This window comes from Mus caroli, unplaced genomic scaffold (assembly GCF_978045245.1).
Source record: "Mus caroli unplaced genomic scaffold, Mus_caroli_1 scaffold_9, whole genome shotgun sequence".
Classification (NCBI taxonomy): Eukaryota; Metazoa; Chordata; class Mammalia; order Rodentia; family Muridae; genus Mus; species Mus caroli.
In genome coordinates this window covers 19,631,015-19,643,684 of record NW_028227264.1, presented here as the reverse complement: position 1 = coordinate 19,643,684, position 12,670 = coordinate 19,631,015, and the positions used below count along the sequence as shown (strand labels likewise).

General features: G+C 45.8%; 1 pseudogene; it reads right to left on the bottom strand.

The window, feature by feature from the left end:
• Positions 1-8,249: 8,249 nt before the first annotated feature.
• LOC147002579 (uncharacterized) lies at positions 8,250-10,441 on the bottom strand (annotated as a pseudogene).
• Positions 10,442-12,670: the final 2,229 nt, after the last annotated feature.

Here is a 12,670-nt window from a genome sequence, read left to right as displayed (position 1 = left end):
TGGGATTAAAGGCACTGCCTAACCTGTTATTTTTGCTTTTTGCTTTTTGTTTTTGAATAGTGAGAAACATGATCTATTTAGTCCTGTTGTCTGTAGAAGTTTGATAAGGAAGGCCATTTGGATTTTATTAAAGAGTTTTTGACTGATTGCATTTCAGCTTTCACTGAGTATCTTTCTTATGATCAGAAAGTAGATCTATAAATTTAGTCTCAGGAATTATTTTACTATCAAGTGCTTTTGTGCAGTGTTGTTATATTACATGGTTGGTTACATAGACTGAAGAGGTGGTGAAATCTATGTATTTCTAGTTATCTGTGATGTCCCTGAACAGGCTGGCTTAGTCTGGAACCACAGATACCTGAAACCACGTCTGCAGAGAAAGTTTCTTGGAGTTTCAGAGTGAGTTTCAAGTCAGCCAGGGCTACACAGAGAAACCCTATCTCATAAAAAAAGAAAAAATAATAATAGAAAGAAAGAGAGAGAGAAAAAAGAAAAGAAAAGAAAGGAAAAGGAAAGGAAGAGAAGAGAAGAGAAGAGAAGAGAAGAGAAGAGAAGAGAAGAGAAGAGAAGAGAAGAGAAGAGAAGAGAAGAGAGAACACACTCTGTAAGCCAGGGTGACCTTGTACGCAGAAATCTGCCGGAGGTTAAATGTGTGTGCCACAACTGCCCCAGCTCTACACTAATTCTCTCTTTCTCTCTTTTTTTTTAAAAGTATGTGTGTATGTGTGTATGTCTGTCTGTCTGTAGGAATGGAAGTAATATTAATCCATTAATATCTCTTTTTCCTAAAATTCATGTCACTCCTTATTTTTTCTCTCTCACTCACTCCATATTTGTGTGCATGTGTGTGTTAGTCTAGGGTACACAGATCAAAGAAATCATATTTCCCAGGGATTCTTAGAAATAAACAAGGAATCCTAACCATCACCACCAATAAAAAGGCTGTGGAAACTGTTTCATGTCCCTCTCCCCAACAGGTGAGGATGTAGCTGCTTAATACTCCATGTGTGTATGTGTTTTCATGGCCAGCTCGTACCAACCCCAGATTTGTGTTTCAGAGATCTTTACTTATTTATTTCTCATGCCTCGTCTTGAGTGGGTGGTAGGCCACCACACTTCCAGAAAAACAACATAAAATCAACTAACAAACCAACCAGAAAATGTAAAAGAATGGATTCATCTGGCATTTAAAAGTAATAGACTGCTGGGCAGTGGTGGGGCACGCCTTTAACCCTACTACTTTGTAGGCAGAGGCAGACAGATTTCTGCGTTCCAGGCCAGCCTGGTCTACAGAGTAAGTTCCAGGACAGCCAGGGCTACACAGAGAAACCCTGTCTTGATCTCAGCACTGGGGAGAGGCAGAGGCAGAACTTACTTTAGAGGCCGGCCTGGTCTGTCTTGTATGTTTTTACACCATGTAGAGAGGCTTTGTCTCTCATAAATGAATGAATACAGAGAAAGATATCCATCCATCTATACATGCATTGCATTCATGCATGCCTGTGTGATGGCTCAGAGGGCAAAGCTGCTGGCTGTTAAGGTATAGGTAAAAGAGTAAGGCCTAGATGGAATGTTAAGGACTGAGGAAACTATTAAGGCCTAGATGGAATGTGAAGGCCTACTTCAGATTAGATAAGGGCTAGGTAACCTCTTACCTGGCTAGCCTGCCATTTTGTGCTGTTAACTACTATTATAAGGACACTTTCTCATAGCTTGTTTCTGCTTTTACTGCCCGAATTGATTACATATTCTTGTTGGTTGTGTCCTCGGAAACCAATCACTAAAGAAGCCCATCGAACTGCTTCCTTTGTTTTATAGTAATCTGCAATAGGCTTGGACCCAAACCGACCACCCAGCAGCATTTCCTGCACCCACCCATGGATACACTTTTATGGCATTTGCTCTTAGAAGCTGCCCTGGGGATGGACCCCCGACCCCCACCCCGCACAACACAAGAGAGACACCTGCAGGGATTCAGTGCAGAGACTACTTGGAATCAGAAGTCTATTTGGAGTAGGGTGTGAGTGAGTAAAGTGTAAGTTCCCAAGGCCTCCCAGGGAACTGACATCTTACTTGGAAGAAAGAGACTTGTATGCAGGCAACTGACTTTATGTTTTGCATGTTAAGACATGAATGTTAGACAAGGCAAGTCCCCCTGCCACAGTCTAGTACACCAACTAATGGGTTAGGGTCTGGGTCGGGGTTTAGGGTTAGGGGGTTAGGGTTAGGGTGTTAGGGTTAGGGGTTTTAGGGTTAGGGGGTTAAGGTTAGGGTTAGGTTTCCCTCTGCAAACCCTGATATTTGAACTTGAGAAACATACTTTGCAAATGATTGGGGATAGCAGGTTTTGGTTTTTGTTTGTTTGTTTTGTTTTTGTTTTTCTGCTGTTTTTCCTTCCTTACTAAAAAATATATCTACAGCTGATCATAACCAACGGACAGAGCGGCCCACTAGCAAATCAGAGAAGAAGGTGAATGTAATCCTAGCAGGAAAAGGACTCCTAGGACTTGAGCACTTGAGCCTCAATAATGTGAGAGAACAGACACAGCCATTTATGCAAGGGTTTAAGAGGTTACATTAACCGTAGGAAACCTATACCAACCACTTTATAAACATTCTTAGTCCTGACATATGAAACTGTCATGTTTCCACCAAAATATCTAACTCAAATCTGAGGGGGGAAAGATCACTCACAGTAAAGATCATTATCATCTACTGTTATTGATACAAACTTATGGTAGCAAAATTCACAAGGGAAGTGTCTCAAGACCTCATCTGCTTGCCAGCCATTACAACATTATTAAACAGCTCCTGCTTCCTACCATTAATTTACTGCCAAGGACTCAACCGCATACTATCATAATTATTAGACTGACACGTCCTAAAGAAATGTAAAGCACTTGATAGGAAAAGAAAACGTCCACGGAAATTAGGTGTTAATTTTCATTTTATTATTAATGATCCTATTTTAAAACGGTAAGATTTCTTCAGTTTATCTTGCCACTAACTCATTAACTTCACAACCACATAACAAAAAACTTGCAGAATGCTGTTCTGTATATAGGAGTTAATGCAGTGACAGACGGGACGATTCTTGCCCTCTTGGAAATCTTACCCTAATGTTAAGCCTGCAGTACACATTCATTCTTATAAACAATAACAGAGTGGGCAATGTTAACAATGTAACCATTTAACAACAGTTAAAATAAGGTCCTCAAGGAAAACAATCCATGTGATCTATTCCCACAGAACTCTGGGAAAGACACTCTTGACTTTATTCCTCAAATATGCACTGACTGCAGAGCTCCATCAACACGGCAGAATTTTCTACTTCTTTAGGATCCCATGCCACATCTGGGAACTTGAGATCCAGCTGCTAGCCCAGATTCTTTCCTTCTTCCTCAACTTAACATGTACCAGAGTTCTCTATCTCCTCTCCATTCAGTGTGTGTACAGTCTTTTCAAACACAAAGTTCCATCCTAGACCAGTCTCTACTTGTCTAATGATGGATTCAGCTCTTTATTTTATAAACCCAAGTAAAAAATGGTACCATGTTTTCCATAAATGTGCTTCTCTTGATTAATCTCAAAAGACAGAAACCAGCCAGCCAGCCAGCCAGCCAGCCTTCTTTCCACAGGGTGTCCTGAGCCCAGGTGGTCTTGAACTTGCTATGTAGCAGAGATTTGCTTTGAACTTCCAATCTCTTGCATCCACCTCTCTTACGATTATATAGGTATGTGCCACTCTGCCCTGATGGATTCTAAACCTGGAATTTGAACCAATGGATTCAAGTGCATACAGATCTTGATGAGATCACCTTCATCAGTCCAAGGCAGTCAGAGTAGAGAGGAGAAAAGAGCAAAACTCCTAAAAAAAAAAAAGACTGCCTCTGCAAAACCAGTTGGTATATATCTGATCCCAGCAGTAGTAGTTAAAAAACCCAGAAGTTCATTAAGTTAAGTTCCCAAAGTTAAAATAATTTAGAACGACTAGCAGGATGTTATAATTTTTGTGAAGTAGTGTGTAAAAAATGTTATTTCAAAGCTCAGATAAGCACATATTCTCCATTCACACGAGACCCTTCACCCAACCTTTCAACTATGTATGTCTTGGTTCTTAAAAGCTCAACAAGAAAAGAATCTGATTTTACCTTTCAAAAACAATTTTATAGGGTCAGGATGAATTTAAAAATAGAAATAGACTTTTGTTCTTCTTGTTCTGTTGTAAATAAATGGCAACACTCCTGTTCAATACTTGCATGCATTTTAAAACCAAGAGCATGCTGGGAAAAGTAAATGTTTGATACTAACCATGAGGAACATCCATCCACCAGGAATGTTGTGAGATCACTCAGCAATAAAGCAAGGGAGAAAGAAGAAAAGGCTTGCTGGAAACCCCTGTAGAGTGCCTGAGTTCCTTGCTCCTCCTGCTGACTTAAGCACAGTGCAAAACAACTGAGTGTCAGGAAGCAAGCTATTCCACAGACTCAGAAAACAAGCAGAGAGGCTCAAGTGTGTGACAGGAAATGAATAAACCCAGTCTGGGATTTTACCATTTGAAAGAGGTGAGAGGAGGGCTGTGATGGTAGCTGCTGCCAGCCCTGATGGTCTGTGTTCAGTTCCTGGAACCCACGTGGTAGAAGGAGAGAACCACGTGTATCCCCTCCATGTGCACGTGTGGGTGTCCATCACATACACCGAGGGAAATAGAAATGAATACGTGTGAAAACGAACTAAACGCGAGCTAGCAAGCAGAGAGTGGAGGTGATCTCTCGAGTTCTTCTAAAACACAGAACACAAAGGAAATCAAAGTCCTGTTTGTGAGATCTCAGGAGGGTCTACAGACCCTCACATGGGAAAAAATTCCACCAACAGACTGGCTCACCCAGATGCAGCGGCAACTAAATGCAACATCAATTTCAAATGCAGATTAAAAATTATATTTTACCATAACACTGAATCCATTCATGCTGTCACATGGGGTGGGCGAGCCATGAAAATACATACTGGCAGTTCATCTGTGTACACTGCAGGTTCCTTCATGAAATTATGGTTGTTTTTTTTTTTTTTTTTTGCTTGAGGGCAAGAGTTGGTTTTTCTAATAATTCCCATTTTTGTACGGTTTGACCTTTTAATAATTTCATTTGATCGTGTCAACCCACTAAGGTCCAAAGTGTAGGAATAGCTTCCTTCTTTATTGTTGAGGAATGTCACCCAAGAAACATTATTAATTTACTCAAGATTACATAGTAAAATTGAGGGGTGTTAATCGTGTGTTTTACGTAGCAGTTAATGTAAGAGAATAAATACATTCTAACTGCCATGCCAGAGGTCCAACGTTGTCAAGGCAGACATGTATCCAGGAAGAGGGATTATTAAAGAGTGCACCAACAAAGCGCTGTGAAACCCTGGCCCTGAAACACAGGGAGCACTGCAGGATGCGTGCAGGGAGGGACCCCAAGCCCACATTCTGAGGATAACTCCAAGTTAAGTCAAAGAAACTGATGTGAGAATGGCATCTCCAGGAACTGGAAAGGTCTGATTGTCCACAAATAACAAGAGCACAAACTGCACATAACAATAGCACCAAAGTCATTATCAGTAGTGAGGAGAAATAAGGGTAGTCAAGAAACATTTAAAATGTTGTTATGTATCTGCAGGTCTCAGTAGAGTTCATAGATGCCTGTGATAGAGTTAATACACTCAAGTCTTTCAATATCAATGCTAACCCAAAATATTTGCAAAAACATGATTGAGTTTTTATTACTGTTGATTGTTGAGTATGTCTCTGAATAAATGAAATATAGTAGGTTGCTAAACGCATGAAACTCAAGAAGAATGAAGACCAAAATGTGGACACTATGCCCCTTCTTAGAATTGGGAACAAAACACCCATGGAAGGAGTTACAGAGACAAAGTTTGGAGCTGCGATGAAAGGATGGACCATCTAGAGACTTCAGTATCCAGGGATCCATCCCATAATCAGCTTCTAAACGCTGACACCATTGCATACACTAGCAAGATTTTGCTGAAAGGACCCAAAGATAGCTGTCTCTTGTGAGACTATGCAGGGGCCTAGCAAACACAGGAGTGGATGCTCACAGTCAGCTATTGGATATATCACAGGGCTCCCAATGGAGAAGCTAGAGAAAGTACCCAAGGAGCTAAAGGGATCTGCAACCCTATAGTTGGAACAACATGAAGAACTAACCAGTACCCCGGAGCTCTTGTCTCTAGCTGCATATGTATCTAGCTGCATATGTATGATGTATAGCTGCCATCACTGGAAAGAGAGGCCCATTGGACTTGCAAACTTTATATGCCCCAATATAGGGGAATTCCAGGGCCAAAAGAATGGGAATGGGAGGGTAGGGAAGTGGGGGGCGGTATGGGGGACTTTTGGGATAGCATTGGAAATGTAATTGAGGAAAATATGTAAAAAAAAAAAAAGAAATATAGTAGGTTGGGTCAAGCACCCAGAGCACTGGCTACTCTTACAGAGGACCCAGGTTTGATTACCCAGCACCCACATTAAAGCTAACTAACGAGCATCTGGAACTCCAGATTACAATAGGATACTCCTTTTACAATAGGAAAACACTGCCTATTGGTTTATTTGTTCAAATGTGCAATAGGCTATTTATAAATAAATCTCCAGTGAAGTATGTTAAAACTGCAACTGTTATTAACTGAAATCTAAATGAGAAGAAAATAAGGCATATTTGATATGTAAATTGAGAACAAACATTCTGGTATGATGATAGACTTTTGTCCTCAAAACACAGAAACACCAAAATTATCCACTGAACAATAGTAAGACAGGAATGTAAAAATTAAGGAAGGGAGAAAAAATGTTTTCAAAAGGAAATCTTTGGAGATTGGTGTACTGCAAATGAGACTTCCTAACCACACTCCTGGTAGACATAAATACAGGCAACTGACAACTGCTCAAGACTGTCAGAGATCTAAACAATGGGTCTGAAATAAACTAGAAGCATTATTTTTTAAAACAAGGATATATCTCCACGGATACTCGTTGGCCTGAGTCTTAAACAAGAAGAAAACCACAAGAATTATTCAGATGTGTATGTTCCCTTTTTACAGACCTCACTGTTCCTTGACTCCAAGTGAGGTTCCATGACTTCCATGATGATATACTTACACACAAAGGAATACAACCACAGAGCTAAAACCTCGTCGTTACTAATTGCAACTACAGGAAGGGAGAGAGCAGAATGTCACTGTGTAAAAATGTCTGTTTGCTCAACAGCTCTGAGGACTGCAACTTTCAAGAACTCAGAGAAGGAAAGAACAGGCACACCTTAAACACTGAAGTTTTAAAAGCTGACCTGACCCTATTTTCACTGAAGCAAGCACCCCCAATAGATTATTCACCCACAAAATAACATGTTTATTTGTTGTGTCTGGCCAGCGGCTCACATGTCTGGGTTCTAGTCTGGAAAGGCATCTTGGAATCTGGAAGAGAAGAGGGGACTAGGCGAACGCGCGAAGGATGAAACCAAGGCAGTCATTCTGATCAAAGTTCGTTTTTACTAATTCCAACACTCAGTTATGAAGCAGGGGAAGGGGCCAAATCATCTTGGAGTAAGGTTGCAGGTGAACACTCAATGGCTCCAGAACAGCTAGGAGGCAGGCAGTGGGAGTGGCAGGAAGATAGGGAGGCAAGCTCCACCATGATGCTCTCTAACACTGAAACCTGAGCAAACAGGTTTCAGGCTGGGGAGGGGAGATTACATTTATTAATGAGGGCTCTCATGAATCAAGACCTCTGAAATCCTGGCTTTACAATTTACAATAAAATATAAATATATGATGTTCTTAAAGTCACACTTCTCTTCTTTTATATTCCTTACACATTGCTGAGAACTTTAAAAAGAGAAAACGAGAAACATTTCCTTAAATAATCGCAACACTACAAATCTTATTTTTCTTTGCCTTTAAAACTGTGACTAAATACTCTAATAATAACTTAATGTGCTCAAAACATTTATGGATTACAACCTTATCTTCTGGCAGACAATCACCATGGCATCATAGCTCATCCTTGAATTTGAAGCCTTTTTATTGCTACTTTAACAAACTTACAGTCTGGGGCCACATAGGTAACACTTACCTATGTCTCCCTGCACTGAACAGGACCACATTGTTGATCCTGATATTCCTTCACTGACAGCAGAATTGTCTGAATAGCCAACCAATGTACCAGGTGTCTTTCCTACAACTAGTTTTTAGAAAAGAGGTCTTTCCTCTTGGATGATGGAGAGCCTCATGCCCTCCTCACTGGTCTGCACTCGCTTGAGCTTCTGAGTCACGAAGTGGCTGCCTTTCTTCAGGTCGCGGGCCTTGAACATCTTCCCAAAGGGGCCTTCGCCTATCTCCTCCACTCACTGGTACTGCTGATCGGCGCCACTCAGGCTGTCCTTCTCCATGCTGGCTGCAGGCTGCCGGCGCCGCACAGTGGAACCGGGGTGGGTACTCGCTGCCTTACTCGCCTCGGGGACGCCTGGAGTCGGACTCGCGGCTTCCGGGCTAGAGGGACGGAACTTGTCGCCCGCGGGCGCTAGCCGCGCGCAGCGGCGAAACTCCGCCCAGCCCAGTGGCCATCCCCGCCGCCGCCGCGGGAGAGCGCGGATCACTCCTCTTCTCCCCTCCGCAGCGATTACTTAGTCTGTCCACAATCTCCGCACCTGGGACGGGGAGACCCGAGGACAAGGAGAAAGTGGGATCAGACTGCCCAGGAGACTTCCACTGGGCTCCACCAGCTCCCCTCCTTCTCCCTCTACTCGCCCTGGCTGCCTAATCCGGCCAGGTTTCTCGGAGAAAAACCGAGTTACTTTTCTTCCCCAGCAGGGCTCGTGCAGTCTTCGACTGGAAGAGGTTAGTGGGGCCCCTTGGGGATGAGCGCGGAGCGGGACGCGGCGGGACTAGAGGGGGCGTGCGGAGCAGCCCAGAGTGTGCCCGGAGTGCGGGGGAGGGGAGGCGCCGGGCGCGTCAATGTCACGGCTCAATATTTATACCTATATCGTTGTTCTCAGCTGCCCTCCCTGACTCCGGGGGCCTGGTCGTGCGGGGTATGGTGCGACCTGGGGAAGTTTCGGAACTGGCATGAAAGCACTGGGGGTTCACCCATGTGGGGCCGCAGAATGGGATTGGGGCTCCTAGGACCCTGTAACCCAATGCTGCGAGTATGTGAGTAGGGGTGGTCAGACATCTCCTCGGAGATTGCTTCCTTTCTACTTACAGTTTTTCTACAGGGAGACATTTGAATGAGACTCGCTCTCACAAATGGTCTTTGGGGTATGGGCGAGCTTAGCGGGAGACGAAATTCTGCCCCCGCATCCCGGAGGACCTCCCTTGTGGAAACTCAGGGAGGACAGACCATCTGGTAGGGGAGAGCAAGGGGCCCTGGAAGAGGAGAAGTGTCGTGCCGCACTCCACGCGCGCGTACACACACACACACACACACACACAAACACACACACAAAGATCCTAAGGGTATGGGAAAGGCAGGTCCATCACACTTTCGCTCGTCCTGTCCTGAAAAAGTAACTTCGGGACTTTGCTAGCTAACCAGGACTGGTACTTAAATTTTCAACCCGTGCAAAAGCAACCGCCCTTACGACGGTGGGGGTGGGGGGCAGTAAACGTAGGTCTCCCGGGTGTGAGAAGGGTTAGGTCTCCCTTGTATCGCGACTTCCGAACCCCCGCCCGGTATCCTGGGCGGCTGAATGTCGGTAGCCAAGACAGTTGCTCTGTTCTCCAAAGGCTGGAGGCTAGGTCCCACGCGCGGTCGGGCGCCCCCTCCCCGTTCCTTTGTTTAGGGAAGACCGAGTGAGCCTTCCCGTCCCACCGCGGCCTTAGTCTGGGCTGGACCTTGTTCCACCACAGCCGCGTGTCCGGAAAGGTCCGCAGGCGTCTACCTGCCCCGCACCCCTCCTCTCCGCTCGCTCTTCTGCCTGGAATTAAAGAACACAGGGCGCGACCCCCACTGGGTGCGAGCAAAGCACCACCCGGCCAAGGCAGGGCCACTCCAGGCTCCTTTGAGAGCTTTCCTAAAAAGCTGCGGAAAGGACCCCCAGCCCTCGCCCTGGGGTCGAGGGCCACACAGGTAGCGGGAGGAATGGCCTTGGCGCCCGTGTCCAGCCCAGGCTCCCGGAGGGGGCAGCCGTCCCACCCCCGCGGGCCTACACCCCCCCCCCCCCCCGACCGGTGCGGCGGTGCCTAGCCCCCTCCCCTCCTCCACTTTGTTGTTGTTGTTGTTGCTTTCCCATGCTGGCTGGTTGTGACTTGACCCCGTTTCAAAAAAGTTTGACACAGTGCTTCAACCTTTCCGCACTCTTCCGCGACTACAAAGGCGGCAGCCGCCTCCTTCTGCTTTCTGACTCAGCTCTCTGTCTTTGCACTCAATGTAATCCTTCATGAGCTTCTGCCGAAGCCTTGCCAAACACCGCAAGGGTCGCCACCAGCTCAGCGAGGGGCGGCCGCAGGACCGCGACCCGCTCGTGTGTGCAAACGCAGATGCGCCCGCGCAGATAACGCCCACGTCCACAGTACGAGTGCGCCGGGCAGCCCCGGGCTGCTCCTGCCCAGGGTGTGCATTTGAACTTTAAGGCTTTAAATAAGAAAAGTAAACTTGGGGCGTGAAGCAAGAGTGCACGCTTGCGGGGCTTCAACCCTGGTGGGCTGTGTGCACTACACTCCGTGCATAACGAGCCTGACGGGTCGCCAGCAGGAAGCCTGGGCGAACATTTTACTCCTTCCTTGGGAAGATGGGGCCCATACCCACACCCCTCGGGAGGCTACAGAGGGAACTTGCACAGGGGAAATAAACGTGGGGGCGCGGAAACACATTCTCCAGCACGGAATCCCACCCAGACGGTGCACGTTCAATTTTAAATGTGACTGTCCAAGTAGAGTCAGTTTGGGGAAGCTCGACGAAAAGGGTATTTTACACACGAAATCTGTTCAAGCTGGCATAGGACCCTGGTGTTGGAGTGTACCCGCTGTGGGAGGTTCCTCTCAAGACATCTAGCTCCCCCCAGCTTGCCCCCATAACCTACCCAGTCTCAACGTTAACCCAAGGGGACTCCAAGGGGCCACACAGCCCCCTATAGCCCGTTACTCTCTCCCACCCCGATCCTCGCCGAGGACCCCCGCGCCTCAGCCTACCCACGCGAGTCCGTGGCCCCTTACCTGCGGTGCAGGGGCGCCGGCCTCCTGCGAAGCTGGAGTGTTTGTCTGCCCACGCACGTGTTCGCCCGGCGGAGCAGGTAACTGACTACAGCGGCCCGGGCAAGCTTCGCTCAGCGGGCAGGGGATGGGCACAGCGGCGGAGTGCGGAAGGCGCCGCCCGCAGGACACCGGGGGATCTCAGGTGCTGAGGGGCGTGGAACTGCGAGCCTCCGGGCTGGAGAACCACCCGGAGGCGAGTGTGCAAATTAAAGCCTTCCAAAGTGAGCAAGGCCGGCCAGGCCCTGGCTGTGCTCCCTAGCGATCAGCTCAGAACTGGGGGCTGGGAGGGCCTTGAGGGCCGGGGAGAGTTAAATGAAAATTTCAGGTTCTCACTGCAACCACTCTAGTGGGGGAATCTCAGGACTGAAAATAAGTGGCATGAAAGGGATCCAGTGGGATGTGGCGTCGGGGGTCTGTAGAGTTTCAATACCTAAGGTCCCCCTGAGTTGGGGTGTTGACAGGGTGAGGGGGGTCGGGGGGGGGTACCAGTCTGATGAGGACAGATGAAAACAAAATAAAGCAACAGTACTTATGCGGGTTCCTTGGGGGTGATAGATAACATTTTCCTACACGCAAAAATCAGACCTTATTGAGGAGTGGGGTGCGGGGGAAGGCGATTGACAGGATATCCTGCAGAAATGAAAATACCAATCTGTCCAAGCGCTTCTCACTTTCAGCTTGAGCTACATGTGTTTTGTTTTCTCTCACTTCCTTTCTGCCTCACAAAGCCCTATCTTTTTCCTTTTTGGACAGAGGTTTGGGAATGGCCAAGCACACTTGTGGTTAATGATCTATTTGAAGGGGCTGGAGGGGTCACAATTATTAAGTGGTTAGAAACTGTAGAGGGCTCACCAAGGTATTTCTGGAGAACTATAAAGATTCAATTTCAGTATTAAAAATTACTGCAAAATAACAGACACGTGTACACATAAGGAAGAGTGCTTAATTTAAGTGCTTTATTGGGGACTTTGAGATTTGAACCTTTGTAAGAATGTCTCTTTTACCTGAGAAAAAATGGATGCAGCTACTTTAGGCGAGAATGAGAATTTTGGTGAAGGGGAGGAAAGGTCTTCAAGACTTTCTACAGGGAGTAAAAGAAAATAGCTGTCTTGAAAATAATTCGATGTTTCCCCAAATCTATATCTGTAGATCTCAAAACTTTTAAACATCTTAAAGTAAGAGAGAGAAAAAAGTACAGGAGGGGCAATTTCTGTACTTTGTAGAAAAATCAACAAAATTCTGTTTAAATTGGAAATATTGCTTGTAAGAATTTTTTTTATATTAGACCATGTTGCTAATTTCACCATAGTTTTTTTTTTCTTTCTAAAATTAATTCTGTTGCAATACGAAGCAAGGTTAAAGGAATAAAAGTTGCTTTAGAAAACTGCAAACCGTTTTTTTACTACAGAAGCATTAT